The following is a 26900-nucleotide window of genomic DNA, read 5'->3' on the forward strand; positions in this document are numbered from 1 at the left end:
TTATTATATGAACCCCAATGGCTACAAAGAGCATGAGAGCAGTGGCCCATAGATGAGAAATGAGTGTCAGAGGCCTGCAGTGGATGGGCTGGTCAAAGACAGTTTCTCTCAGCAGGTAAAACAAAAGTAAATATATGAAGAATGTGGAGATGCAAGTTATGGAAGAAACAAACAAATAACATTCCAGGTCCAATGGGGCAGAAAGTACAAAGGCTTTCATATGACCTTCGTAGTCTTGAAGAGATTTGGAGATTAGGAAGCCAATGTGCCAAACCACAGCCAGCCAGATGGAGAATAGTTTAGGATGAGATACAGATCCTAGAAATTTTTTCCAATACTCAATAGTTGGAAGGTATGTAACATTCCTTTGTGAAATCTAGATTGACAGTGTGTCTCTTGTGATATAAACATTAATACATATAAAATGCATTAATTTCATTAGGAGAGTTAATTAGTGTCTAGCTTGATTTGCTAATGATCATTTAAACTTGGTCTTGAAAGAAATAGATCCACTTTCAGGAATATGGTTCAATTCTTTGATGAACAAAGAAATTCTGAAAACCCTTAGGGTGTATAACTGTTTCTCTAATGCAGTGTGCTGAAGAAAGACAGCCCCTTGTGCTCAGAGTGAATTTGGCTGCCAAAATCCTGCAACCAAAAACTTTGTGATTTGCTGAAGATTCTACTATGAACATTTCAGATGGAAAAACTGGATAGCTCACAGAGTAAAGCAATTTATAAAAGGCTTTCAAAAACTCTGCATATTTAATCAAACAAATAGTTGTGTATGATGCTTATAAAATAAGATCTATCTGGGGGATGGAGATTTTTAAAGACTACGCCTCAAACTAAGAAAGATCCCAATGCATATTCAATTTCACCGTAAAATTGAATCCCAGCTTAAGTTTGCAAAAATTTTGGAAGCAAGCCTAGAACAAGTTCCACATGAGCCCCAAGGTGGAGCTTCACACATCTCTTTAAATTTCTCTCTGTCTAGAGCTATTGCTCCTCTGGGCCAAATTTCTGGATGAGAGGAAAGCGTCTTGAGCATCAATGCACCTCTTATTTTATTCAGGCAAAATTATTCACTTCCTACTCTCAGCTCCCTTGACGTTTGGCAAGGATCTGTTATTTTGCTTTTCTTATTGTAATCTAGTTAGTTGACCTTGTGTCTGTCCCTCTTTTCCCCTTTCCTTCCCTTTCAGTTTCCACCACTAGGTTATGTGCTCAACAGATTTTTAGTTCCCAGCCATGCTTCTTATGTTTAAAACTCAGTGTGATGGTTAATGTTATGTGTCAACATTGCTAGGCTATGGTGCCCAGATGTTTGGTCAAATAGCAGATGTTGCCATGAAGTATTTTTAAAATGTGATTAACATTTAAATCAGTTGACTTTGAGTAAAGAAGATTACCCTCCATAATAAGAGTGAGTGAACCTTATTCAATCAGTTGAAGGCTTTGAGAGAAAAAGACTGAGGTCCTCTGAGGATGAAGGAATTCTGCCTCCAAACTGCCTTTAGACTTGAAGTGCACCAAGAATTCTTTCCAGGGTCTCCAGCCTGCCAACGTGCCATAAAGATTTCAGACTTGCTAGCTCCCACAGCCTTATGAACTAAAGCCTTACAGTCTCTCCCTCTCTCTCTCTCTCTCTCTCTCTCTCTCTCTCTTCTTACCCCGCCGCCAACACACACACATACACATATTGTATTTGTTCTGTATCTTTGGAGAACACTGATTAATACACTCAGTAAATACTGTATAAGTAATGAATAAATAAATGAATAAGTCAGTGAATCAGTCATCAGTTATCAATCTAATAAGAAGGCCATGAATTGAGGAATATTAAGTACAGAAGGATATTTCAGGTAAACATTTACTATTATAGATTAATCTGAACTACAAAAATTAAAGACAACTAATATTTGCTAGACCTGAAAATTAAACCACAATGACTACACTCCTTTTATTATTTAATGCTTCTTTGAAACAGAATTAAAATTACAACATATTTATTAAGGAGAATTACACCGTATTGAAAATCTGCTATGCCAGGTGCCATGCTAGGTACTTAATGTGGATTCCTTCATGCAATATTCAAAATAATTCCAGTTTTCCTTTCAGAGTTGCAGATCTTTAGATATAGAACAGTTCAGTAATATTTCACAGGGTAGATGAATTAAAGTTTTGTGGTTTTCTCATGAGTCCATACTACAGCAATTTCTGTATTAATGAACAGTCACTATTGTTTAACTTTTTAATTGAAGTACAAAATAGATCCAAAGAACTGCAAAAATCCTAAGTTTACAGCTCAGAGAATGTCACAAGCTATACACACGCAGTTCAAGAAACAAAATATTATCAACATTCTAGAAGCACATTTCAGACAGTATAACTACAGTTCACCCGTGCAGAACATGGGAGTTGGGACACCAACTCTTCCCTTGGAAACAGTCAAACATTTGCACATAAATTTTGACTCATCCCAAACTTAATAGCCTGCTGTTGACTGGAAGTTTTACTGATAACATGAACAGTCAATTCACACATATCTTGTATTTCACAAAAAGTGCAAGTTTTCATGCCTACTGGCATAGCTGCAGGATGGCTTCATGAATTTCCTTTTCTTTTTTTTTTACAATAGTCCTTATTGCTGGATTCATTAATCTTAAAGTGGCGGACAACAGCCCTGCAGACCTCAATCTAGGATATATATCTAGCAATTTAACTTTTTCTTATAATGTCATGACTTTCCTCTGCTTCTTGGGAGCCCTTCCAGCATTACTAGCGGCACTTCATATGGGTTCCTTGGTGTTATTTAAGGTTTACGGTATTTCACTAAACATGATGAAAAATACACGAGAACTGTGAGAGATCACTTTTTACAGTGATAAGTAATTTACTGGAGAGACAAACCTCTCATGCAGGGAAGGTTAGCATCACACAGTGCTTTAAGGGAATACTTGCAACACTTGGGCTCACCGTAAAAGCCACAGGAGGTGACTACAAAATTATTGCAGTAGTATAGTATGTACTACAGTTAATTTTATGCAGTTATGATTTAATATATTGCATCTTTACAATTGTTTCCATTTCTCTCAACTTCCAATGGCACCATGCAGAGTCTGTGTTTGTGTCCATACATTTTGATAATTTTTAATTTCTTATAATAGAGTTGTGCATAGTTTATGGTAGTAAATGATAAAATAGACTAGTATTTACATATATTTTATGCATTCATGACATACCTAACTTTTTCTTATTTTTTAAATATTTCTAGGCTATTAGGCTCATCTGCTATTTTTTTCAAATTGTTGCAAATCTTCAAAACATGTTCTAATATATTTATTTACTCTTAAAAATTCATGTATAAATGAACCTGTACAGTTCAAATCTGTGTTGTTTGAGTCAACAGTATAATTTATAAAACACAAAATCCTTAATGTGGAAAGTTGTGTGGGTTACTTAAAACTTTATCTCTGGTAATTTTAAATATTTTCTTTTCTTTATTTAAATAAGGATGAACTAAGACTTAGGACAGGTTCCTACGATGTACCTTGATGTTGGAAAAGAAAACCAAACCCAGATGCAGAGGTCGTGAGTTCAAAGCTAAGTTCTGCCCATTACTAAACATAATGTTATAGAGTAAATGCTTGTGTGCTTGCAAATGTCGTATGCTGAAACCTAATCCCCAATGTGATGTTATTTGAAAATAAGGCCTTTGAGAATTGATCAGGTGATTAGGGATTCATGCCCTTATAAAAGAGCCCGGACAAATCCTCACCCCTTTTACCCTGTGAGGACATAGTGAGAGACAGTCCTCTATGAACCAAAAATCAGGGACTCAAGGCAGCTTCCTCATCTGGTGCCTTGCTCTTGGACTTTCCAGCTCCAGAACCACAAGAAATAAATTTTTCTGGTTTCGAAGCCACCCAGTCTATGGCAGTTTGTTATGAATAGACTAAGACACATAACTTCCAGTAAAATATTTCACCTATTTAAGTTCAAATGTCTTCATCTATTGAATGAGTGTATTGAACTAAGACAGCAATTTTTGTATTTTGTTTTAAGCTGAGTTCCTTGGAGCCTCAGGGATTCTTTTATAGGGTTTGGGTAAAAAAGAGGTGTGTGGATATAGGAAAGCTGGGTTTCATCAGCAAGGAACTGAGCCAAAGGCCAGGTCTCAACAGGACTGTAAAATTCGTTGATTGGGAAGAATAGCACAATCTTTTGACAGCCTCCAGGTCTTACTTTTATGTACTTCCTCTTCTTTTATAGTTTTAATAACTGTCCTGTCAACATATTACCTTTAAAAACATTGATATTTGGCACTTTGGGGAAAGGTGCTCAGGGGAATAGCAAATCAGTTCTGCTTTCATCTGTCATTCAGACTGGATGACTGGGATAAATTTTTATTGTATGAATCTATGTTATTTTTTATTTCCCCTTTCCTTTTCCCTGTCTGTTTAGTATCTTAGCACCTAGTGGTGGGTAGCAGGAGGAGGTAGTGGTGGTGGAAGCCCCAATATCTCCAGGTGGGTTTCTGAACTGAACCAGCTTCAGGCCTATCTAAGTTGGAATTGTGACTGGAAATGAACGATTGCATGTGCTTTACAAATCTCTTATGCCAAAGAACTAGAATCTCAATAAGATCTAGACACAAATTTTTAAAAACTTTAACAAATTGCAAGATTTCATTTTAATTCCTCCTAACTGAGAAAACCACATAGTTCAAAATGATAATGGATTCAAATACTTCATTATTACCTAATTTGTTTGAATTGAACTAAGCAAAGATTACATTATTAATCCTTCATCCAGATATTTTAAGTTCAACTTGGGAGCTAATATAAGGATGAATGTATTCTAGCATAGACAGAAGAAAAATACAATGTAAGTTAAACACATTTTTGTCGTATTTTACAGTAGCAGCCTATCTTCTTAAATTTTCACACAAATGTTTAGTGGAAATGACCCATTTATGGTGGAATTATCTTTTTCGTATTTATAAACTTCTTCCAATTACTTCTAAAGTAAATTTTAAAAATAAAAATAGGAGGTTCAAAGTTAGAGACCCAAAACAATTTGTTTGTAATAATAATAGCAATTTATTCAAAAAGCTTCTTAAGGCTGGGCACAGTGGCTTATGCCTATAATCCTGCCATATTGTGAGGCTGAGACAGAAGGATTGCTTGAGTCTAGGAGTTCAAGACCAGCTTCAGCAACAAAGCTAGACTCCGACTCTATAAAAAATTTAAAAATTAGCAAGCGTAGTGGCGTGCACCACAGTCTCAACTATTTGGGAGGCTGAGGGAAGATTGCTTGAGCCCAGAAGTTTGAGGCTGCAGTGAGCTATGATGCCACTGCAGTGTACTCCAGCCTCGGAGAAAGAAAAGAAAAGAAAGAAAAGAGGAGTGGAGAGGAGAGGAGTGGAGAGGAGAGGAGAGGAGAAGAGGGGAGGGGAGGGGGAGGGGAGGGGAGGGGAGGGGGAGGGGAGGGGGAGGGGAGGGGAGGGGGAGGGGAGGGGAGGGGGAGGGGGAGGGGAGGGGAGGGGGAGGGGAGGGGAGGGGAGGGGAGGGGAGGGGGAGGGGAGGGGAGGGGGAGGGGAGGGGAGGGGAGGGGGAGGGGAGGGGAGGGGAGGGGGGAGGGGAGGGGAGGGGGAGGGGAGGAGGGGAAGGGAGAGGAGAGGAGAGGAAATGGAGGGAGGGAGGGAGGCAGAGGGGGAAAAGTTTCTTATTTATTTCTAATTTATTTTTATTCCAATTATATTGACTTATCTTTCTTTCCACATTTCATACATTATGTTTCTTACCAAAATCTACAATGGTGGAATCTATTCTCTGTAAACTTTCAAGCAAAGCAAAGTAAGCAGTTGGTCTAGAATTCCCACTCCTGAACCCCTTGCCTGTCAGGCCTCTGAGCCCAAGCTAAGCCATCATATCCCCTGTGACCAGCATGTGTACATCCAGATGTCCTGAAGCAACTGAAGATCCACAAAAGAAGTGAAAATAGCCTTAACTGATGACATTCCACCATTGTGATTTGTTCCTGACCCCCCCTAACTGATACGATATATTCTTCCCCGCCCTTAAGAAGGTACTTTGTACTCCTATCCTAAACCTATGAGAACTAATGATAATCTCACCACCCTTTGCTGACTCCTTTTTTGGACTCAGCCCACCTGCACCCAGGTGAAATAAACAGCCTTGTTGCTCACACAAAGCCTGTTGGTGGACTCTCTTCACAGGGACGCGCATGACACTGCCCACTTATCGTTTAACAAATGTTATTAGTCTGATATGTTTTTTCGTTACCACTAATACACACACACACATAAACATTTAAGGAATGTTGCTATTTTTATCAAAATGTAATCATATACTTTATTCTTAACTTGTTGGTTGCTTGCTTTGTTAAAAAATTTACAGTATATAATATTGAAGTACCTATTTTTTTGTAATAGCTTCATAACATTATGTAAGATTTTTATACCACTCTAATGATGAATACTGACAGACATTAAAATTTTTACCAATATTGTTTCAGTAAACTAATGCTGCAATATACATCTGTATGCCTATTTATCTCTTGATACATAGCTATAGTTCTGTGTATATATATATATATATATTCGTATATGTATCTCCATTTCTCTCTCTCTTTTCTCTCTGTAAATCGATCTAACCTGTATTCATGTATGTTCTCTTTACTTCTATATGAAAGATTCATAAAAGTAAGATTTATGGAAAAAATTATAAGGTGGTAGGTCTTTTTTTAATGTTAAAGGCAATTTACATTCCATAAAAGCTATAGCAATAATTATTTCTATTAGCAGTGTACAAGAGTGTTCATTTACTCAAATTGCCACCAAAAATGAAGATTGTATTTCTATTGGTATTCAAAATGATGGGTAGATAAAATAAAATATGTCTCATTGATACAGAAATTATTTAAAAATTGGTTAGATTCCTGACACGCATTTTTGGCTATAGATTTTCCTCAAATTTAAATTGATTACTGAAATCTTTTTCCAACTGGGAAGTGGATATATCTTTTTCTTTTTTTTTGAGATGGAGTCTCGCTCTGTCACCTAGGCTGGAGTGCAGTGGCACAATCTCTGCTCACTGCAAGCTCTGCCTCCCGGGTTCAGGCCATTCTCCTGCCTCAGCCTCCCAAGTAGCTGGGACTACAGGCGCCCGCCACCACGCCCGGCTAATTTTTTGTATTTTTAGTAGAGACAGGGTTTCACTGTGTTAGCCAGGATGGTCTCGATCTCCTGACCTGGTAATCTGCCCTCCTCTGCCTTCCAAAGTGCTGGGATTACAGGCGTGAGCCACCGCGCCCAGCCGGATTTATCTTTTTCTTAGTACTTTGAGGCATTCTCTGAACAACTAGGGATATTAGATCTTTAACTATTACATAGATTTTAAATATTTATTCTTCAATTACTTGCTCCATAACATTCTGTGGGAATTGTTTCCCATACCAAAATAGAATAGCATGAGATAATATAACTAGACTTAGGTAGTTAAATACGTCTACTTTTCCTAAGTTGCTTTTGTTTTTTCCATTATTTCTTCTACTCACTCAAGAAAGTCATACAAATTTTCCGATAATATTTTCAGTGTTGAATATTTTATATTTATGTATTTAACCCAATGAATGCAAAGTCCTGATTTTAAAATTATACATTTTAGTGTAAGTTATTATTATAATTATTAACATTCAACATATACAAGGTATTAAACTCATTAAAATTTTTAAATTAGAATTCATTTTTACTCTAATTCCTACTTAGAGTTACAATGGTAGATTACAAATTAGACTTTAATATTGCATATTGAAAATAACATTTATTATATTTGCTTATTATCAGGTAATACCTGATAATACCTATTCCTGTATAAGTCTGAATTATTGGTAAGTGAGCTGAAATAAAGTAGATATTATATTTAAAGCCATGGTAGAAATTGAAGCAAATTGAAATGAAAATAGATGCAATCTTTCAATCATTCACTAGTAAGGAAAACACCACTTTTATGAGCCTTTTCCTTCTGTAGCTGCCTTATATAGCAAGAAACACGTAATCTTTTGAATCATACTTTTTTTTTTTTGAGATGGAGTTTCACTCATCATGCAGGCTGGAATGCAGTGGTGCGATCTCAGTTCACTACAACCTCTGCCTCCTGGGTTCGAGTGATCCTCCTGACTCAGCCTTCTGAGTAGCTGGGATTACAGGCGTCCGCTACCACATTCGGCTAATTTTGTAGTTTTAGTAGAGATGGGATTTCCCCATGTTGGTTAGGCTGGTCTTGAACTCCTTACCTCAGGTGATTTCCCTGTCTCAGCCTCCCAAAGTGCTGGGATTACAGGCATGAGACACTGCACCTGGCCAAAACATCCTTTTTTAGAGAGACTTATCAACTCTTCCATATTACAGGTACCACAGATGCTTCTGACCCCTATGTTTTTCCACGTTTTTCGTTTGTTTGTTTATGCATATATTTTTCTTTATTTATTTTTTTTTTTGCTTTTTTAGGAGTTCAAGGTGGCTTACCTTTCTTCATTTACTACTATTTCTGATCCAACCTCAAACATTATTCAACTTTTATAGAAAGGAAAATATGAAAATAGCCAGCCTAATCATACCACCCCACTTTACTGTTTAATGTGGAGAAAATTGTGGAAGTTAAAAAAAAAGTATTGTATAACTTTGAAGTCAAAAAAGGAGTTTCTAAACCTGACATGCTGAAGCCATAAAGAAAAAAACAATAAGAAATTTAACTACATAAAATTTCAAAACATATGCATGTTAAAGATACACAGAGTATAGCAAGTCACAAATAAACAACAAAATATCATTTGTAACACATATGATTTAAAAAGAACACATTTTGTTAACATAAAAGAATCTCTTGCAAAGATATTAAAAAAAAAAAATAGAAAAACCTGCCAGGCGCAGTGGCTCACACCTGTAATCCCAACACTTTGGGAGGCCAAGACGGGCGGATCATGAGGTCAGGAGTTCAAGACCAGCCTGACCAACCTGGTGAAACCCTGTCTCTACTAAAAATACAAAAATTAGCCAGGTGTGGTGGCAGGCACCTGTAATCCCAGCTACTCAGGAGGCTGAGGCAGGAGAATCACTTGAACCCAGGAGGCAGAAGTTGCAGTAAGCCAAGATCACATCATTGCACTCCAGCCTGGGCGACAGAGTGAGACTGTGTCTCAAAAAAAAAAAATAAAAGAAAAATAGGTTATCGGGCATAAATGTAAAATTTGCAGAAAAATAGACACAGGATAAATATATAAGATTTTGCTCAACCTCATGAAAATAAAATGAATAAAAATATAAAGAGCTTTTCAGATGTTACAGTGGAAAAATCATTTTTTTACATTATTGTTGTGAGTATAAATTAGTGAAAATTATTGACAGTGCCTTGAAAATACCTATAAAAATTTTAAATATGCAAAAGTCTTTGTATAAGCAAATTCAATTTTAGAAATTTGGTCTAGAGACATAAATCACAGAAATATATGAAAAAGTAGCTACAAATATGTTTGTTACAAACTTACTGTAAACATAGAAATTTAAAAATGACCTAATTGTGCATTGATAAGTTAAAAAAAAAACATGATTCATTGAGATCTTTCCAGGAACGTAATGATTATTGAAAGTGAAATATTCAATCCCACAGTGAACCTCAGCATGAAACAGACATAAAGTGACTCCACCCTTGGCTAACTGATCTCAGACAAACTTCCCCATGAGGGCACTGTAGATGACATGGGAAGATTTAGAGCATGAACTAGCAGCTAACTTATGTTCCATAGGAGGCTTGTGAGTTTTCCCCAATTTTACCTATCAGATAAGTCATTTTTATATAGGGGAGAACTGAGCAGGGGTAAAAGAAAAAGAGAAAGAGAGAGATTGAAAAGTAGTAAGGTTATAATTTTTAAGAATTTCTCTTCATCAAAATCTGAATTCTGAAAGAAGTGTCTCTCTGAATAGTAAGCCCTTTTTTTTAAGAGCTCATTTTTAATGACAGTAAATATAATTTGTTAAAAAGAAAACGGCAATTTGCTTAATAGAATGGCACCTTCTGGACTTAGAAAAAAAGAAATCTAGAAAGAAATGTAAAAGTTTTCATGTGATGCATTTATATTTGTATAAGCATAAACATAACCAGAAAGATCCATGCAAAAGCAGATGATTATAATCAAGAGAACACAAAGTCATATGGCTTAAGGTGAGAGGAAAAACTTGGAGGATATAAATAATAAAAGAGAATTTAAAGAGAAGATCAAAACCTAAAGTAAATGGGAGATATGTTACTATAGCTTTGAAATAGATGAGTAAAAATTAACTCCCTGATTTGATTTTTCATTCCCACTCTCTTACCCTCTGTACAGAATAGGTTAATGGCTTTTGTGTCATAATTTATCTTCCTAAAATCCTACTAAAAATTCGATTGGTTTATACTTGGGCTTAATAGACAAAAGACCTTTAGAATGCACTAACTGTTGTATTCTTAAACAAAGAGTTAAGTTTTAGGAATATTTGTTGCAAGGATGAAGATCATAACATTCTTCGCATATTCCTGAATGATAGCTGCTTTAAGTGGCTGTGACATATTTTTCACCCAATCATATGACTGTTTAAAAATACTTAGTCTGCCATATAGTTAACCTAACATATTAAACATATACTATGATAACACAAAGGATCAGATTGTCAAATCTCAATCATATGAATCAGAGATCTAACCAAGTCTGATAGCTTTAGTAATCATTTAGATGCTATAAATAATCACAAGCATAGACAAACAAGGAAAGATCTGGTATAATATATGTAACTACATCACTTACACAGAGGAGAGTTGCCTGGGCCAAGAAACATCTCCACTTTCTATTCATATAGTTACATAGCTTCTGAGACATTTCCAGAAAGCTGCCCCATAAATACAAAGATTTCTATTTGTTTACCATGAACCTACGGTAGACAACTTGCTAAAAGCATTCCATAGATATGGACTCTTTCATAAGCAAGTATTCACTAGTTTGTTTGCCAAGAGTTTGATCATTAACATATTTACAATGTTAATTGTAACTTGTTTATTGTAATATTTAATTTGATGTTTGGAGAACAGAGAGTAATACATTTGTTATCCTAATTGGTTGACGGGTCTGTTTTTTAATTATCAGTATCTTAAAATACCTGTATTTACTAATTTGTAAATGTACATCAGCTTTTACCATACTGGGGTCATAACTAAGAGCAAAAATCAAGAGTGAGTTATATAATAATAGTATAGTGGGGCAGAGTGCAATTTCAGGATTTATGCAAGTTTATAATTGACAAAGGCTATATTTTTTTCTACTGGTATTCCTATTTAGCCTAGGACTAGGGAACTGTCCTAAACAATACAACATCTTGTGCCTGACTAAAATAATCATTAAATATAGTAAATAAACAAAAGAATATTAATGTTAATGTAGTAAATGTAGGAAGGCATTAATGTAGTCAAGCATTTATAGTCATTTTATAGGCTATTGTCTATCCAATAAATATGTTATGGCCTGACAGATTCTTCCTACCTGCTGCACAAATGAAATCAGTTCGCTGAGACAGTGGTATTGCAGTAGAGAGAGTTTAATTGACTTGAGATTGGCCATGCAGAAGAACTGGAGTTATCACTGAAATCAGTTTCCTGGAATGCCTGGAGGTTAGGGTTTTTACAGACAATTTGGTGGACAGGGTATGGGTGCCACTGATTGGTTGGGGCTGAAATCATAGAAGTTGTGAAAAATGGTCCCTGTGCTGCTAAGTCTGCCTCTGGGTTGGGTAACAGATTAGTTGAGTCATGAGTTTTGGGGGGGGTCAGTCTGAAAACATCTAAAAAAAAAAAACCCAATCCTAGATGTTATCCACAGGAGCAATTGAGAAAGTCACAAATCTTGTGACCTCTGGCCCCATTACCCCTGCCTAGTAAGGGACTGTAGAAACTAAATCTAGCCTGTGACCTCTCACTAGTCTTACAAAGGCAATTTCAATATCCAGTGAGGCAATTAGTTGTACAAAGGGACTATTATTATTTTTGTTTTAAAATTAAACTATAAACTAAATTCCTCCCAAAGTAGCATGGCCTACGCTGAGGATGACCAAGGAAAGCTTGGAGGTTAGAAGCAAGATAGGGAGTCAATGGTCAGATTTCTCTTACTGTCATAATTTAGCAAAGGCAGTTTCAGATGTACATTTATGGTATCATACTGCTAACATTTTATATGTCTTCAATGTATCTCTAATATGATAGTAAGAAAACATCTGTCAATAGAATTGTTCACAAAATATTTGTTAAAAGTCAGCAAAAAGAAATAAATCTTTGAACAATTTTGAAAGTTCAGATGTCAAAACTAGTCAGAAATTTTAAAATTGAAATTTAATTTATTTGTCTCTGACCTAGTCCATGCATCTTGGCTACTACTGCACCAGAAGGTATGCTAATCAGCTACTCCCAGATGAAAGGTTCATTCATAAAAAGTGTACTTTGGATATTTTAATATATTGTATTTTATGTTCGGTTTTGTTGTTGTTGTTGTTCTTATCAGAGAACTTAGTTTATCTGTCTTGAAAAGCATGATTAGATAATACGTCACTCATCTCTTAACTCAAACCAGGATAAAATTGGACAATACTGAAATGATTAACTCCAGTATTTTTCTGATAATTTTTCCCATATTTTACACAGACTTGAACTGTCATATGACTCTTTACTAACTTGATATATTAAATTCAAATATAAGCTAATGATTACTATTTCAATTACTTAAATATATGTAGACTTTTTAAAAATTGGACTGAATTGTTATAATTTACACTTAATCCATTAGAAAAATTGCTATTCTAATTAGTGACAAAGTAACAAATTAAGATATAAAATGTGATTGGTACTTTGAAATCTAACTTAATGTATAATTGCTAATCTAATTAGCACATGCAATAAACTTTGTGAAATGTTTCATTTGGGAAAGGAGAAAAATGCAACAATACTAACAAAAGCAAGAATAATAAATATGCTTTATTGGCCTACTTCCACCTAAGACCCAATCTTATAAATAGGAAGCTCCCTTTAAGAGCTAATGCAATCTATGGTGATTCAAAATCTGTCTTGTATCTTATGCTCTATCATGGGGTCAATATTTTGTTATATAAAGAATAAGATGTAGATATCTGTATTTGATGGTGATAATAATTTTGAAAGTTTATCGATAAAGAAAAAAATAAAAGTATGTATTGGAGAGCAGCTATTCCCTGATAGGTAATGGTTGCTGAAAAACCCTTGAGAATATTTCTAACACAGGTCTTAAAAAATCCTGAAGCCACCATTTTCACAAAACATATAGCACTAATCATCTATATCTATTATGCTAAACAAAATACAACAACTTTGTATGCTCTTTCTATGAGATATGAGACATATCTACAACGTCTACAAATTCTTTGTTAAATGTCTCTTTACTTGAAAATCAGGTTTGATCACCTGCTCTTTAATGCTGTCTTGTTGACAGTAGACAGTCAGTAAAAAGGGCGTGAATGACTAAATGTTTTTCTGTTTCAAAACTGTATCTTCTCAGTTTTGTGACCATTAAAACTCAGGCAATTTACTCTCTGATAAATTGGGATTACTTTCTACATCAATGTTGCTGGGGATGCAACATCAAGCAAGGCAGACAAGACTCCTGGCTCCATCTAACTTACATAGTAGTGGAGGAGGAGTATAATAAACTGATGTCTAATATAATGTCAAAAGTGATGAATGCTAGGAGAAAAATAAAGCACAGTGAGGGAATTGCTACTTTGACAGGATGGTCATGATAGATTTCTTTGTGCAGGTGACATCTGAGCAGTAACCATAGTGATATGGGGGAAAGAACCACGTGGATTTTGAGGTAAGAATTTTCCAGAAAATAAATATCAATTGTAAAGATCCTATGATGGGATGTTTGATTTGTTCATGTAACAGTAAGTAGATCAGTGTGCTACCATAAATAGTGGTTGAGGATACAGTTAGAAAAGTAGCAAGGAGCTAATCACAGAAGTTGGTATGAACCTTACTAAGGATTTCCTCTTTTTTCCTAGGCATATTTGGGGAACATAGGAGGGTTTTGGCTGGGGAGATTACAACTCATATTTTAAAGGAATCATCTGATTGCTGTAAGAAGGGTCTACTGGGGCTGGAGACAAGAATATAAACAGTTTGGAATCAATTGCCATAATCAAGGTGATAGATTTTGGTGACCTTGCTTCAGAGTTGCAGTTCTGGAGGTAATAAGTGGTAAAATTTGGAGCATATTTTGAAGTAGAGCCAACAAATTTCACTATTTGGTAGGATTCAAGATTAAAAGTAAAAAGTAATAAGATTTGAATATCATCGTGATATAGTTGTGAAAGAGAGAAGTCAAGGATTTCCCCTTGCTTTTAGCCTCAGCAATAGAAAGAATAAAAATTGTCATTCACTATGATAAGGAAGACTTAGGGAAGATAAGTTATTTCATTGAATGAGTGGGGACAAATTTGATTTCAGACACATTGGTTTTAATTTGCCTAATATGTTAATAATATGTTGAATAGAGGATCAGATATATTGGCCTAAAAGTGGGAAATCAAGGCTGAAGAAATATATTTCAGAGTGTCCTACATTTGACCATGGGACGATGTGTAAGCCATAGGATTGGGTGGATTACCTTGGCAGTATATGCAAATAACAAAGGAAGGATATTTGTGTTCTATCTGATTTTGTATATAGGCTCTCTACTTACAAAAATATCTCTTGTTTTCTGTGCCCACTAAGACTACGTAATAAATAAATAAATAAATAAATAAATAAGCTTCCTCACATAAATTGCATTCCCCCAAAATATATCTTCTGTAACTGTGGGCTTTTACATATAGTGTGGATAACGTATTTGATAATAGTGTAAGAAGGATGCACTTGTTATCTATTCCTAGTATACTTTTTCTCAGATATTTGCATGACTCATCTCTTTAGAAAAGTATTTCCCATTGTTTTTCAAGTTATGATGGAATAACTGGAATTAGACTTGCCCTTCTGAAGTAAACAACTAGAAAGCTGTACAACAGTCATAAGTCAACTGTTTTCAAGCATTGGATAAAACAACACTGTCGTCTTTGCGGGAAGAAAAACACATGAGGTAGGCCTTATATTCACATCAACTGTCTGCCTAGGGACACTCCCCACAACACTATGTAGGGAGATAGAATTTAAGCAAAGAACCTTATTCTCACTGAGCTAAGAAGGCAGATATCAATTTCAGTAATAGAAGAGGCTATATTTTTAGGGTAAGGTACCAGAGAGAAGTGAGTTACATAGAGGATGTGGTAAGAAAAATTATATAATGGCCCCTGAGACCCTGTACCCTGGTGTACACAACAGTATACATCCCAGGACTTTGAATATGATGAATTTTACTCCCATGATTAGGTTATGTTGTATGGCACAGTTGACTTCGAATAAGATAGATTATTCAGGATGAGCCTAACCTGATTAGGTGCGTCCTTTTGTCTTCTCCAAATAGTTGCAGAGGATATTCTTTCCAGCCATGTTGTTAACTGCCTGTTGAGGTCACATGGCAAGGAATGCAGGTAACTTCTAGGAGCTGAATGTAGCCACTGGCTGACAGCCAGCAAGGAAATAGGGAGGTCAGTGCTCTAGTCTCAAGAAGCTGAAGTCTATCAATACCCTGATTAAGCCTGGAAGTATTCTTTCCCCAGAGCTTCCAGAAGGGAACATAGCCCTGTCAAAACTTTGATTTTAGCCTTTTAAGAAGCTGAGGTGAGGACCAGCTACTCTATGCCTTGTCCTCTCAGCTTCAGAGCTGTTACTTAATAAATGGATGTTATTTTAAGCTGCTAAATTTGTGGTAATTGGTTTCACAGCAGTAGAAATGTAACAGAGAAGTGGACATCAAAATCTTTGAGGGTTTCCTACAGGTCATTTGTCAAGAGCTTAGCTGTTCATCTGCAGGAAACATTCTTTGAGGACTAAGTAAGAGCAGCTATTGTTTGAGTGAGAGTTGAACTGAGATAGCATAGGTCATGCAGTGCTGAGAAGCAGCGACGTTCTGGCCCAGCCAGAGTAGAGAGAATTCCCTGAGCACCTAGCACTTTCAGTGACACCCCAGAGAATTCACAGATCAGTAACGAGAAATGCTTACTACATGAAAGGGCACATTTTAGGACTAAGAACAAAAATGAAACTATCATTTACAAAGAACAGGGTCAAGTCTGGTGATATCAAGGGATCTCCCAGTAATTTAACTGCTTTCTAGAACCATATTCAATACCCATAAAAGAAGACTAGTTAAGCAAAACTCAATAGCATAACATTGACAATATCCATATAATTAAAACGTTCACTAAAGGCAAAGAAGCATGAAAATGTAAAACAATCAAAAGAGAAAAAAGTGGCCAAAAGAAATCTATCAGAAAAAGACACAAATATTAGAACTGGTAGACAAAGAGTTTGAACAGCAAGTATAATCATGAGTAAGAATGCAAAGGAAAAGAAAAACATCTAAATAGAGAATCTCAGCAATGATATGAAAAATGTTAAAAGAACCACATGAAAATATTAATATATAAAAAAGAAAGTACTTTATTTGATATGAAAAACTGCGTTAGATAGGTTTAACAGCATACTAAAAACTATAACATGAGTGGTCAGTTAATGTGAAAACAGAACAACAGAAACAATTCCATTATTAAAAGACAGAGAGAAAAAAGATAGGAACAAATAAATAGGTATTTAGTATCTTGTAGGAAAATCTCAATTGATCCAACATACATATAATTTGCATCCCTAAAAAAGATACTAAAGTACATTGGAAATAAAAACATTATCTGGAGGGGGAAAACATAATTGCCCAAATTTTCTGAAATCTTTTAAAAAAATTTCAGGCTACAGATCTAAAAACCTAATAAGAAGAAAACAACATTTAGGTGTATCATATGCAAACCTATGTTAAAACAGCCAGAAAACAAAAGAAGAAAGGGGAAAAAGACACATTGTATATAATATTTGACTGACGCCTCATCAAAACAATAGAAAGACCTGTTTAAAGTGTGTAAATACAGAATTCTACATCGTATAAAAATGATGCTGAAATTAAAACATCTTGAGATAAACAAAAAATGAAAAAATATGTTACTACTATACCAGAACTAAATGAACTACAATAAATGCTAATGGAAAGTTTTTCAAATGAAACTCAAATCTTATAAAATAATAAATATGTGATTATAAAAATAGTTTTCTTATGTTAATTTCCTTAAAAGACACTGTTTAAAGCAAAACTGATAACATTATCTTATGATGGTTATAATGCATACAGAGGTAAAATGTATGGCAAAAATAACAAAAATTTAGAGATGCACAAATGGAGCTATATAAGGTTCTCACATTTTATGTGAAATGGTACAATATTAACTCTAAGGAAACCATAGTATGTTAATGATGCATATTGAAATAACTAGAGCAACCACTAGAAAAAAATTAGTTACAGTTATAAAGCTTTCAGAAGAGTTAAAATGGAATACTCAGAAAGAAAGAAAGAAAGAAACAACAGCAGAATTAAAATTGTACAATATGGGACAAATAGAAATCAAATACCAAGATTGTAGATCTAAATCAAACCCTATCAATAATTGCTTTAAGCGTAAATGTACTTAACACTGTAATTATAAGATAAAGATTATCAGACTGGATACAATGCTGAGACCCAACTGCATTCTCTTCACAATAAATACATTCAAAATTTGAGATAATGATGTGGGAAAAGAAAAAAATACAGAAAAAGATATACTATCCTAACTGTTTAGATAAATTTATATCAGACATAATGCACTTTAAGACAAGGGAGTATTTACAGAGATAAATAAGCATATTTCAAACTATAAAATGACACTATTATAAGGAAAATATAACCTTTTAACTTAATGGACCTAAATAACAGAACTTCGTGAAACAAAAACTAACAGAACGAAAGAAAGAAATACAAAAATATAAAATCCTATTTGGAGGTATTAATGTCATATTTTAATAATATGTAGAGCAACTAGACTAAAATATCAGTAAAAAAATCATCAACCAAATTGATTTAGTTGATATTATAGAATACTTCACCCCACAACTACAGTGTGAACATTTACTCATTTTTTTTTTACCTACAAGTGTATTACTCATCAAGATAAACAATATAATGAGTCATAAAATGGGTCTCAATAAATTTCAAAATACTGAGAATATACATAGTATGAACTATGATCATAACCAAAACAAATTCAAAAATAAATATCAAATACCAAAACATTCCCATGTTTTAAAATTAAATAATACACTGCTAAATTATTCATAAGTCAAAGAAGAAATCCCAAGCAAAATTTTTTTTCAAATTGAATGGTACTGAAAACACCACATATAAAAAATGCAGCTATTGAAGTACCAAATGTAAATATACAGCTTTATATACTCCTATTAGAAAAATAAGGTGTAAAATCAATATTCTAATCTTCCAATTTAAAAATTGAAAATAAGAGAAGAAAATAAAGCCAAACCGAATAGAATAATAAAGGTAACAGGAGAAATCAGTTACAGATAAATGAGGAGAAAATTAAAAAATAGTGAAAATGAAAGCCTCGGAAACAGGGAAAATTATTGATAATAATACATCTAATATATATACATATGTATTATATCATGTATTGCATACCCAATAACATCCTACTGTATTTTCACTTTCTCAAAATCTTAATATCCAGAATCTTAATTACCATAATATGCCAACATGTCTTCTTTTCAAATTCCTGCTAAATATTTCCTATGATGCCAACTTAAAAAAAAATGGATTCAGAGGGTACAAGCACAGTTTTTGTTGCATTAATATATATCCTAGTGATGAAGTCTAAATTTTTAGTGTACCCATAAACCAAATCATGAACATTGTACCCAAGAGATAGTTTTTCAGCCCTCATTCCTTCCCACCTTCCCCACTTTTGTTGTCCCCAGTGTCTATTATTCTCCTCTGTATGTCCATGTATACTGGCTTAGGATACTGGCTTCTAGCTCTATCCATGTTGCTACAAAAGACATAATTTCATTGTTTTTTATGGCTGCATAGTATTCCATGGTGTATATATACCGTATTTTCTTTATCCATCATCCATTGATGGGTGCTTAGCTTGATTCCAAAACTTCACTATTGTGAATAGTACTGTGATAAACATACAGGTGCAGGTGTCTTTTTTATATAATAATTTTTTCCTTTTTTTTTTTTCTTGAGACAAGGTCTTGCTCTGTCATCTAGGCTGGAGTGCAGTGGCACAATCATAGGTCACTGCAGACTTGAATTCCTGGGCACAAGCAAGCCTCACACCTGAGCCTCCCAAGTAGCTGGCATCACAGGTGTGCACCACCACACTTGACTAATTTTTTAACTTTTTGAAGAGATGGGGTCCTGCTGTGTTTCTCAGGCTGGTCTCAAAGTCATGGGCTCTGGCAGTCATCCCATCTGGGCCTCCCAAAGTGCTGAGACGACAAGCATGAGCCACTGCACCCAACCTACATAATGATTTCTTTTTCTTTGGGTGAATATCTAGCAGAGGAATTGCTGGGTTGAATGAAATTGCTATTTTAGTTCTTTGAGAAATCACCATACACTTTCCATAGAGGTTTTACTAGTTTATATTCTACATTTTACTAGTTTGTATGTGTCTCCTTTTCTCTGTATCCTCACCAACATCTGTGTTTTTTTGACTTTTAATAATAGCCATTCTGACTGGTGCAAGATGGTATCTCATTGTGGTTTTAATTTGCATTTCTCTGATTAGTGGCGATGTTGAGTATTTTTTTGTATATTTGTTGCCTGCTTGTATGTCTTCTTTTGAAAATGTCTTTACATATCCTTTGCCCACTTTTTTTTTTCTTTTTTTTTTTTTGAAATGGAGCCTTGCTCTGTCACCCAGGCTGGAGTGCAGTGGCGCGATCTTGACTCACTGCAACCTCCTCCTCCTGGGTTCAAGTGATTCTCCTGCCTTAGCCTCCCCAGTAGCTGGGACTACAGGCATGGGCCACCACGCCCAGCTAATTTTTGTATTTTTATTAGAGACAGTTTCACCATTTGGCCAGGCTGGTCTTGAACTCCTGACCTCAGATGATCCACCCGCCTGGGCCTCCCAAAGTGCTGGGATTACAGGCATGAGCCACCGTGCCCTGCCTTTTGCCCACTTTTTAATTAGGTTACTTGGTTTTCTTCTTGTTGAGTTGCTTGAGTTCCTTGTAGATTCTAAATATTTGTACTCTGTCAGATGCATAGTTTGCAAATATTTTCTCCCATTCTGTAAGTAATCGTTTATTCTGTTGTTTATTTATTTTGCCGTGTAGAAGCTTTTTAATTTAATTAGGTGCCAAATTTTTTGTATTTGGTCCCTACATTTTTGCAGCCCATTTCTTTCCTGGATCCTGTCACATACCAAGGCTAGAGGGACTATAGTGAACATTCATTGTTTTTGCCATGCAGCACCTTCTGATAACAACTTTTCAATTTTTTCAGTCCATTTTGTTTATCTCAGAGTTCTGTCCATCTCTCTGCATGACTTAGACTGGGAAATTTAGAGCATTGTATTTGCCTGGCCACTGTGATGGTGAAGAAACAGACATATAAGGAAAACTGAGTTTGGGAGAGGAAAGTGGATTTTGCTGTAATTTCTAGAAAAGATATTCCTGCTTCTTCTATAAGGCCTGAGATTATGTACGAATTGGAGCTCATACATTCATCTTGTTACCACTTGGAACCCAAAAGATAAAAGCAAACCAAGCAATGACAGAAGATAAAATGAATCCTAATAACATTTAATTCTGAAGCCAGATCTGCCATTGCAATTTTTAGTTATGAGACCCAATAAATTTATTTTTTGCTTAACCAAAATTTGATGGGAATTTTGTCATTTACAGCATTAAGGGTCTTGACTAAAACAGAGAAAGGTACTCTTTTAACATTAAAGTGCACAGGGCATGTGCCAACAAATACATCTGTTTTTGGTTATGTAACAGAAAAAAAATCTATACATGTGGATATAGAACCATAAACTGTAATAAGAACATTGGATCTCACAACAGATTTTTAGCTAGCAAGTGCAAGAAGATCTATATTTGATATTAGACCAGTTGGAATTTTTGCCAATAGATAATGTAAAGTCTGAAGCCAGAACCAGGAATGCTAAGGCAGTATACAGAGATATCTTTATAGTTATTCACAAATTGACCCAGAAAAGAATTTATGCCACTTCAGAATTTGGCCATAACTATGGCATGTTCAGCAGACAGTGAGGGGTAGATATTAACATAGAAAACGGTGAGGAAACTAGAAACTCCTGTGAGAGGATTTAGGTACTCTCAAGCATGAATTGAAATGGAATATTTTCTATCCCAACTTGTGACAGGAAAAAGCACTCTTTGGTAGGAAGTATTCAAGGAAGCAGGTAGGAGGCTTTGAATGAAATCAATGCAGCTCAGAGAAGAAATAATTTAAAAAGAGACCATTGTGGAAAGAGGAGTATATTCAAAGGAAGAAATGACCAATTTGTAAAGTCAAGCAGTAAATGACAACTTCCCATGGACAGTCGACCTAAAAGCAGCTATCTGGGTGCACAGAGAAACTAGAAACTCCCTGCTATGTAGCATGCAGTTATTCATGTGAATTCTTTTTTATCTACTGTTGCAGGAAGTCAGGGACCCCAAACGGAGGGACTGGTTGAAGCCATGGCAGAAGAACGTGGATTGTGAAGATTTCATGGACATTTATTAGTTCCCCAAATTAATACTTTTATAATTTCTTATGCCTATCTTTACTGCAGTCTCTAAACATAAATTGTAAAGATTTCACGGACACTTATCACTTCCCCAATCAATTCCCTTGTGATTTCCTATGCCTGTCTTTACTTTAATCTCTTAATCCTGCCAGCTGAGGAGGATGTGTATCACCTCAGGACCCTGTAATAATTGCACAAATTATACAGCTTGTGTGTTTGAACAATATGAAATGTGTGCACCTTGAAAAAAGAACAGGATAACAGCAATTGTTCAGGGAATAAGAGAGATAACCTTAAACTCTGACCGCCGGTAAGCTGGGCAGAACAGAGCCGTATTTCTCTTCTTTCAAAAGCAAATGGGAGAAATATCACTGAATTCTTTTTCTCAGCATGGAACATTCCTGAGAAAGAGAATGCGCACCTGGGGGTAGGTGTCTGAACTGGCCCCCCTGGGCGTGGTTGTCTCTTACGGTCGAGACTGCAGAGGTGAAATAGACTCCAGTCTCCCATAGCGCTCCCAGGCTTATTAGGAAGAGGAAATTCCCACCTAATAAATTTTTGTCAGACTGGTTGATCTCAAAACTCTGCCTCCTGATAAGATGTTATCAATGATAATGGTGCCCGAAACTTCATTAGCAATTTTAATTTCACCCCGGTCCTGTGGTCCTGTGATCTCACCCTGCCTCCACTTTCCTTGTGATATTCTATTACCTTGTAAAGTACTTGATGTCTGTGACCCACACCTATTCGCTCACTCCCTCCCCTTTTGAAAATACCTAATAAAACCTTGCTGGCTTTTGGGGCATCATGGAACCTACCGACATGTGATGTCTCCCCCAGATGCCCGGCTTTAAAATTTCTCTCTTTTGTACTCTGTCCCTTTATTTCTCAAGCTGGCTGATGCTTAGGGAAAATAGAAAAGAACCTATGTGAATATCAGGGCAGGTTCCTCAATAATCTACTATTGAGAGAGGGGTTGGTAAAGACTGAAGTGCAAGAGATGGTGGCAGTTTTTGGTCTACTTTTCTACCCTTTTCTTGGGCATTAACCATATGACAGTGGAAGGATTAAAAAAAACATTTTATCATACCTTAGAAGCAACATGGAAGTAGGTATTTTCTGAGCAACAAGAAAACTCAGAGTGTCTACTGTTTACTGTACTCTGAGTCCAGACCATGGTGAAAGCCATTTTCAACTGTTACGTCTCCAATCAGCAATGGAAATAGAGGGACGCAAGTGACTGAATACGGAGCAGAGTGCTGAGTGTCAGAAGAGGTGAGACCTTCAATGGGACAGAAAATAATTTAAGTGGGCTGAGAGTTAATATGGGAAAGACAAGAAGGTCCAACAAAGAAAGGGATTTTGCTTACCGGGGAGTGATAGCCAAGTAGATTTCGAAGGTTAAATGAGATAATTTAGGTCATAAGTTCTCTGGAGAAAATGAGTCTGATGGGGATGGAGGTGTGGGACTGTCTTATGGTGTGGAAAATTACCCCCAAGTCTCACCCTGTGAATTCTGCAGAGAGAGTACTTTGTCATTTGAACATGAAATAAAGGATTTCTTTTTTCTTTACCACTCCAAGATTCCTTAAGATTCATTTTCAATTGTTGACTGTCTTTATCTAATGAATAATGTATTATTCTTTCTTCTGGGTGTTTTTAATAAATGATTGTCTTCATTTTCTATTGCTTATAACAAAATACCTGAAACTGGCTAACTAATGAAGAAATTTCTTAAAGTTGTGAAAAGGACAAAAGTCAAGAGGCCATATATGGTGAGGGCCTTCTTGCTGGTGAGGACACTCTGCTGAGTCTCAACTCAGTGCAGGACATTACATGAAGAGGGGGGTGAGTATGCTAGCTCAGGTATTTTCTCCTTATTTTACAAAGCTACCAGTCCCACTCCAATGATAATCCATTAAACCCTAGCCCATTCAACCATGAATGAATTAATCCATTCATGAAAGCAGAATCTTCATGACCCAATCATCTCTTAAAGGCCTCCCCTATCAAAACTGCCACATTGGGGATGCCACATGTGTTTCGAAGGGGAAAATATTCAAACTATGGAAATGATTCTATTGGCCTGTATATGTACTATTTAGCTTAAATTATCAGATTCCAGAAGCTAGAAATGTTTTCTATATGACTTATATTGTACAGATTATAGGACCATGACATATGTATGTAGATCCTTAATAAATACTCTTCTTAATTTTTTTTTTTTTGCTGTCAAATGTGCATTCTCTTTATTATTATTATTTCAATAGTTTTAGGGAACAGTTGGTGTTTGGCTACATGGCTAAGTTCTTTAGTGGTGATTTCTGAGATTTGGTGCACCTGTCACCGGATCCATGTACACTGTACCCAACGTGTAGCTCTTTATCCCTCAGCCCCTTCCCACCCTTCCCTCCAAGTCCCCAAAATTCATTGTATTATTCTTATACCTTTGCATCCTCATACCTTAGCTCCCACTTATGAGTGAAAACATATGATGTTTGGTTTTCCATTCCTGAGTTACTTGACATAGAATAATGGCCTCTGACTTCATCCAGGTTGCTGTGGATACCATTATTTCATTCCTGTTTATGGCTGAGTAGTATTCCATGGTATAAATATATCACATTTTCTTTATCCATTTGTTGATTGATGGGCATTTGGGCTAGTTCCATATTTTCACAATTGTGAATTGTGCTGCTATTAACATGCATGTGCAAGTGTCTTTTTCAATAAACAACTTCTTTTCCTCTGGGTAGATAGATATTAGTAGTGGTAGTAGTGGAATTGCTGGATCAAATTGTAGTTCTACTTTTAGTTCTTTATGAAATCTCCATGCTGTTTTTTGTAGTGAATATACTAGTTTACATTCCCACCAGCAGTGTCAAAGTGTTCCCTTTTCACCACACCCACACCAACATCTATTATTTTTTGATTTTTTGATTAAGGCCATTCTTGCACAACTAAGGTGGTATCGCATTGTGATTTTGACTTACATTTCCCCATTAGTGATGTTGAGCATTTTTTCATATGTTTGACGGCCATTTGTATATCTTCTTGTGAGAATTGTCTATCCATGATCGTAGCCCACTTTTTGATGGGATTTTTTTTTGTGCTGATTTGTTTGAATCCCTTATGGATTCAGTAGTCCTTTGTTGTATGCATAGTTTGTGAATATTTTGGCACAATCTGTGGGTTGTCTGTTGATGATTCTTTTGCTGATTATTTCTTTTGTTGTGCAGAAGTTTTTTAGTTTTTTGAGTCTCTTATAGATTCTGAATATTAGTCCTTTGTTGTATGCATAGTTTGTGAATATTTTGTCACACTCTGTGGGTTGTCTGTTTACTCTGCTGATTATTTCTTTTGCTGTGCAGAAGCTTTTTAGCTTAACTTCCATCTATTTATCTTTGTTTTTGTTGCACTTCCCTCGGTTTTAGGTCACAAACTGTTTGCCTAAGCCAATGTCTAGAAGAGTTTTTCCAGTGTTATCTTCTAGAATTTTTATAGTTTCAGGTCTTAGATTTAAGTCTTTGATCCATCTTGAGTTGATTTTTGTGATCCATCTTGAGTTGATTTTTGTAATCGATCTTGAGTTGATTTTTGTAATCACCTACTGAGATTATAAGTCTTGTTTTCAGTTATGTTATGTGGTGTATCATATTTATTGACTTGCATATGTTAAACCATCCATGCACGCCTGTTATAGAACCCATCTGATCCATGATAGGTTCTCTTTTTTATTTGCCTTTGGATTTGGTTTGCTAGTATTTTGTTGAGAATTTTTGCATCTGTGTTCATCATGAATATTGGTCTGTAGTTTTCTTTTTTTGTTATGTCCTTTCCTAGGTTTGGTATTAGGGTGACACTGGCTTCATAGAATGATTTGGGGAGGATTCCCTCTTTATTTTTTGGAATAGTTTCAGTAGGATTGGTACCAATTCTTCTTTGAATTTCTGATAGAATTCAGCTGTGAATCAGTCTGGTCCCGGACATCATTTTGTTGGCAAAGTTTTAATTATCATTTTAATCTCACTGCTTGTTATGGGTCTGTTAGAGTCTGGATTTCTTGCTGGTTTAATCTGGGAGGATATCTTTCCAGGAGTTTATCCATCTCCTCTAGGTTTTCTAGTGTGTGCGTGTAAGGGTGTTCATAATAGCCTTGAATGATCATTTGTATTTCTGTGATATCAGTTGTAATAGCTCCCATTTTGTTTCTAATCGAACTTATTTGGATCTTCTTTCCTTGGTTAATCTCACTAATGGTCTATCAATTTTGTTTATCTTTTCAAAGAACTAGCTTTTGTTTGCATTTATCTTTTTTTTTTATTTTTGCTTCAATTTCATTTAGTTCTGCTCTGATCTTGGTTATATCTTTTCTTCTGCTGGGTTTGGGTTTGGTTTGTTCTTGTTTCTCTAGTTCCTTGAAGTGTAACCATAGATTGTGCTCTTTCAGACTTTTTGATGTAGGCATTTAATGCAATGAACTTTCCTCTTAGCACTGTTTTCGCTATATCCCAGAGGTTTTGATAGGTTGTGTCATTACTATCATTCAGTTCAAATTTTTTTAACAATTTTCATCTTGATTTCATTGTTGTCCCAAAGATCATTCAGGTGCAGATTTAATTTCCATGTATTTGCATGGTTTTGAGGAATCCTTTTGGAGTGGATTTCTAATTTTATTCCACTGTGGTCTGAGAAAGTATTTGATATCATCTAAGTTTCTTAAATGTATTGAGACTTGTTTGTATCTTATTATATGGTCTATGTTAAAGAATGTTCCATGTGCTGATAAGTAGAATACATATTCTGCAGTTGTTGGGTAGAATGTTCTGCAAATGCCTGTTAAGTGCATTTTTCTAGGGTATAGATAAAGTTTTTTTTTTTTTTTTTTTTTAGCTTTCTGTCCTGATGACCTGTCTAGTGCTGTCGGTGGACTATTGAAGTCCCCCACTATTATTGTGCTGCTGTCTACCTCACTTCTTATGTCCAGTAGTAATTGCTTTACAAATTTGGGAGCTTT

At 35.5% G+C, this 26900-nt stretch overlaps 1 long non-coding RNA gene across 1 annotated transcript; it reads left to right on the forward strand.

The window, feature by feature from the left end:
* The first annotated feature begins 5786 nt into the window (after window positions 1-5786).
* Window positions 5787-23340, forward strand: LOC109026571 (uncharacterized). Its single transcript, XR_002005582.4, has 5 exons — window positions 5787-6093; window positions 13891-13947; window positions 14138-14323; window positions 15074-15210; window positions 21796-23340. It is a non-coding gene; the product is annotated as an uncharacterized lncRNA (long non-coding RNA).
* The last annotated feature ends 3560 nt before the right edge of the window (window positions 23341-26900 follow it).

This window comes from Gorilla gorilla, chromosome 3 (assembly GCF_029281585.2).
Source record: "Gorilla gorilla gorilla isolate KB3781 chromosome 3, NHGRI_mGorGor1-v2.1_pri, whole genome shotgun sequence".
Classification (NCBI taxonomy): Eukaryota; Metazoa; Chordata; class Mammalia; order Primates; family Hominidae; genus Gorilla; species Gorilla gorilla.